This window comes from Callospermophilus lateralis, chromosome 11 (assembly GCF_048772815.1).
Source record: "Callospermophilus lateralis isolate mCalLat2 chromosome 11, mCalLat2.hap1, whole genome shotgun sequence".
NCBI classification, from domain to species: Eukaryota; Metazoa; Chordata; class Mammalia; order Rodentia; family Sciuridae; genus Callospermophilus; species Callospermophilus lateralis.
In genome coordinates, this window is record NC_135315.1 from 78,133,782 (window position 1) to 78,139,781 (window position 6,000).

Consider the following 6,000-nt stretch of genomic DNA (forward strand, 5'->3'; position numbering starts at 1 on the left):
AAAGATACTGGCTTTATTATTGAAATTCCTTGTGATTCACAACTATTAGTTCTTTGTGAAATTTGGCTGACAAAAGAGCTCTAGACCATTAATGTCTACAGTAGAACTATTGAAACAAAAAATTATGGACATCCTTGTCATCTAAATATGGCAAACCTGAGTTTGACCTCTCATGCTCTTACATTGACATACTGATTTCATAACTTTGAAATGTCTCTTTTTTCTTCATTTTCTAATGTTTAGAAGGAAACAAATACATCAAATCTTGATTAGATATATTTTATTTTTTAATTAGATATATTTTATTAGATAAATTTAATTATATATATATACTTTATTTTTTCTTGAATTATTATTCTCTAACAAATCTACTGCCTATAGATGAAACTGATATTAATTCTATATTCTTTTTCTATTTACAATTTTAATTTATTTTTTCAACATTACTTTTATCTCTATAATCCCTTTGCTTTTCCCATCTCATATACATATACAAATACCAAGCTAAGTAAGTTTACTAATAATTATAAATGAAAGTAATGGTGATTAGTTATAGTTTACTCATAATGGGATTATTTCAAATTTCCTGATCATATTTAAATTTTGAATGTTCTATTCAATAGGTAAGTGCTCATAAGTAATGAGTTTAAAATTGTGTTGACCTATTATAGGTAATTTTAAATATTTAAATTTTTATGACTTGCAATACAATTATATTTGGTTGAGAAGTACTGGAAATAAATACAAAATTTCAAATATATATTTGATGTAGATTTTCTAAATAAACATTTTTGCATCATATTAGATAATAAAAAGTAGATAGAAGTTATTTATAAATAACTAAATATTTTACATAATTAATTAGTATGTCCATAAGCAATTTTAAGGAAAACTACTAATATTTCTTACCTAATATTAATTCTTCATATAGAGATCAGTGTTCATCATCTAAAATAGTGTCAAATTACATAAAATTGAAAGATTACTATTCAAAATCTTTATCTACATACTTAATTAAAACTTTCATTAAAACTTTTTGGGTATCAACTAGTGTTATTATTTTTAAAACAAAATTCATTAAAGCAACTGAGATGACAAATATGCATTTTTTTTCAATATGTGCATAATTAACACTGACAGTAAGTGAAGGCAGACAGAAATAAAAAGGACTAATAATAAAACTTTAACTGTAGTTGTAAGTATTAGGTATACAATTAGATGATAAACAGAAGGAACTGTGTTTTAGCCTGTGAGTTCATGCAGCTGGCATTGGGGCTATGATCAACAGCTACCTGTACTCTTCAAGTATCTAAATATATGTATTTACATAAAGAGAACAGAACTTGAGCTTGTGCCCCGAAGCAGAAACAAATAGTGGTAAATTTGTTTAAAAATCTCCATAAAATCATTTGATTGTTTAAATTGAACTTCCCACTACAATCATTATTTCCTATGAGTATGAGATAGAAAGTTTTTGTATTCAAATTATTTTATGAGAGCACTTCCTTTATTAAAGAAAATTTTAGAGCAATTTTAAGTCCACAGAAAATGGAGAAGAAGATATAGAGATTTCTTATTATAGCCTCAACTCCCAGATATGTGTAGTCTCTCTGATTATCCTTTTCTTCCATGAGAAGTAACAAATCTTTGGCCTGTATTTTCATCCCTAGTGACTAAATATTAAATAAGAAAATGTCCTTACGGATTTTACAGTCTAGATTTGGAAGGTAGGTAGATCACAGAGCCAAAAGTCTGAGCCACCAAGGAAATTACCAACAGAGTATCTGTGACTCCCATAACTCTATCTTAAACCAATGGGCCTCAAACCACTGAGAGGTTTTTTTTTTTTCAAATGCAAATTTTGATTGGGAAGTTCTGGAATGTGGTTAGATATTCTAATAAGATTGTAGATTTTACTGGGGTAGCCAGCTGGGGGTTCTACTGTAAGTTCGCAAGACCTTAGAACGCTATTTGAATGATTTTAGACTAGTTTGAGTCCACCTGGGTCTCTTTTCTGGGGGGAACCAGTTTGCCTCTGCTAAACCAATAGGCAGTTATTTATAGAGATACAGACACTGTATTGACATAAGATCTGAGGTATCCATACTTGAAAGCAAAGGATCTTCTAACATAAAATGAAGTCTGGGAGGCAAGGGGAAATAGATAGGAAGCAGTGGCCAAATTTATCTGTATCACTGTGGTAAGGAGAAATATAAAGGAATCCATTGAATTGTAAATTCAAATTGGTTATTCCTGGTTATATAGAGACATACTTGTCAGCGAAAGGGAGTCAAACAATTTATTGGTATAAGAATGATTTATAGTTTTTAAATGTTAAGAGATATTATATATGTGTTCCCATTTGTTTTCTTGTTCCACATTTTTGCAACTGATAACCCTAATCTCCTTATCAGTGTGACTATGTTATATTATTTTGCTCCAGCAGGGTATAGAACAAATGATTCCAAAGGATTGCTTAGGAGGGTGGATCTCTGGTATAGCACTATAGATACTCAAGTCTATACCAAGCAAATAGATCTCAGCCAACAAATATTTTCACACCTTGAGTGGTAACAGTGATTACTTATTATCCTCTAAGAGTCATATTTTTATCATATTTAAGGAACGGAAGAAAAAAGATGAAAAATTAAGGTTCCTGCTAACTCTTCCAGTGTTTTCTACATGCCTGAAGATAGAAGAAGACAGTTTCAAGTACAAAAGACAGTTTTCCTACTGGCACCAAGTAGGTTCATTATAATTCCAGGTATTTGAACACCTTCTATGTTAAATGCTACTATAATGATTCAGCAAAACAAAGCTGACCTTCAACATTACAAAGGAAAAGTCAGTGATACTTTGGAAAGCAAACTTCAACGTTATATTTTGTTTTTCATGTAATTTTGAAAACATAAGATGCTCTAATATTAAAAGAATTCACAAGAATAAGTAGAAAGGGATTGATATTTTATGTTTGAAGTTATTAGATTTCCACTAGGGGTTCTATTTAGCCAAAAGGACTCACACAGCTCTATTGCATTTGTTCTGCTTTTAACCTATTAAGATGGGGAGAGCATCCTATAAGCAAATCAGACAACCATAAAGAACAATATCTCATTAGGGTAGTTCTGAATAAACACATTAGGGAATTTTGAGGCTTTTAGATAAAATAGTGAAGTATTGCATCTATTTCCCTCCCCCACCCTTTTCTCCCTGGGGAAAAAAATAGAATGATTTTGTGTTTTACTCTATTTAAGATACACTTTTGTGTTCACATATACTTATTATCCAGGTGGCACTCACAGTAAAAATATTTTTATTCTGTTCATATTATTTCACTCACACTGCATAAGAATGCTGGGATAATAAACCCTGCAGCTCTTTTGAAATAACTTCCTTCCTTAATCATAAAGGGGAAAAAGTGTTGGCACATATTCAATAAGACATGAGATTAGTTTTACCTTTGGGCATGTTATTCACACTCACTAAAATCTTCTCGATGCTGAAGATACCTTTATTTCCTTATAATTCCACCCTGATTATGGACATTTGAAATAAAGAACACCAGAGTCATTATATTGTCCTCTTGAAACAGTATAAAGGGGGAGACATGCAAAAAATGCCTATAATTCAGTGGAATTTGGGACCCACTTTGTATTCAATAGAGAATGCTACTTTGGCTTTTATTTTTAAATAAAAGCTTTGGAGTCCATCTCATGACAGAAATTATTATCAGACATCTAATAAAAATTAGAATATTTTATGTTCTTGTAATTTTTATCACATGAGTGGTTACTTTCATCTACACTATTCATTTAATCTTATTTTTATCCATGTATATGCAATGCCACCTGATAATACATAATTCAAACATTCTTCAGGTCTGATTTCAGTTTGGTGAGACACATTCATGTACCACTCTAAAGGAAACTAGCTTCTTTTAATGGCCAACAGTTTACCTAAGAAAATATGAGAAAGTGCCATTAAAGAATTCAATCATTAAAAACATGTGGGCAGATAACCTCCCAGAACTTGAAAAGGACTGGACTTCTCTGTGCTTGGAAAGACCAAAAATTTAGATATGAGAGATTTATTAAAAATGTTTTCCTGGCTTTGGTCAGTCAAGTCTGATCAGATCATTGATTTATTCTCCACCTCTTTTTCTCACAAATATTTCACCACTCTATTATTCTGGGTTTTTTAGTGCTCACTCACTCCTATAATGCCAAGTGGCTATTCAGGCCAACTATGACTTTTAGCAGTGTCATTTAATTTTTCAGCTGAGCTTTACATAATAAATCTGCTGTCAACCTGTCTATTTGTGTCACTCTGAGACACATGAGGAATGAAGCTGTGAGAAAAGCAAAACAAAGTACATTCTTTCCATTGTGGCAAAAAGCAACAGATCAACAGCTAACTAACAATGCCTTTCTTTTGCACACCGCAAGACACACATTGAGTCATTTAGCACCTTTTCATCTACTTCCCAAAAAAGCTACAGGTACGAAATAGGTTAAGCATTTGCTTAAACCAATTGTTTTGTTTCTGCAATGATTTTAAACTAGAAAGTACTCATTAAATAATTAGAAACAAGGAATGAATCCAAATTTAATTTTTGAGTTCTGTGTGTAAAAATATGATACTTACCTTTTCCTCTTGGTAATAAGAACCTAAGTGGGGTTGTGGAGTAGCAAAACTAGCATGAAAACCTTTCAGAAATTTATCATGAAAATTTGAGAAATCATTTGACTCCACTGGTGTCAATTTCATTGCCTGCAAAATGAAAAAACACAAAATGATTTTGTGTTTTACTCTATTTAAGATACACTTTAGATGATTTCTAAGGTCACTTTCAACTCCAACATGTTATGCCTCCCTAGTATCATAAATCATGCAGTGCCTCTCATTCACATATATATGACTTAAAGATGATTATCATTCAAAGAAAGGTGAATATTTAGGGCCTGCCACTAACTCTGCACTGCAATTCAACATGTTCATTATGTCTTCTTGTAGATGGAAAATTTTCTTAACCTCTGCTGCAACACTTAGCTTAGCGATTAAGCAGAAAGTGCTTTCCAAAATATACTTGCAAAACTGATATTCTTCTTATCTCTCTACATTAATATAATGCTGGATGTAATCAGCATGCCTAATGAACTGTAAATCTCACACCTGCCTCTGTTCCCTATATGCTAAAATCATCTCATGATGCATCTTATCTTCCACGCATTTTGTTATTAATATAGATTGTTTATTAATAGTGGCCAGTCATGAAAATCACTGCCTACATTTAGGCCCCCATGTGACAAAGTCTATTCTTGTATGCAGTGTTAGGATTTTTCATGACATGCTGAGCATTTATTTAGAGAGGCTGTCCAGCATCTCAAAGAGCTCTGTTAACACATACAAGACTTCAGGTTCTTCTCATTTACTGTCTGATGAAAATCGAAGAACAGTATGCATGTCAATGAAGGACCATGAATTTTTCATATATTTTGTTCTTTTTCAATCCTCCAAAACCAATATTCTCCACAGTGATTACACAGTATTCTATCAGGAACTTTATCCCCTGGTGGCAAGAGGCCAAAAGAACATGAGCTTAAACTGACCTTTAAATAAGTTTGATTGTACCTTCTTTTGCAACCTTAGAGGAAGTATGTCTGCCTAATTTCAGAAAGTAAGCAATTTGTAAATCAAGAGAACAAGAAAGAGCAAAGTGCTAATTAGAGGGCTATTTTGAATTCTCCTAAATTTAAATATTGCCTAAAGCAAAGTTCTATTGGAGTTATAAGAATAGGCTCTGTATGTGTATATACATATGTATACACACTCAATTTGCCAATTTTTATTGCAAGGCACATGACAAAAATTAGGTTAATAAACAAGTGTTTATTTGCCTTGCTATTCGATAATCATTTATGAAGCACATCATATGCTGAACATACTAAGAAACATTGAAGAAAGCTATCTAACACTATGTTAAGCTCACATATTTAACTG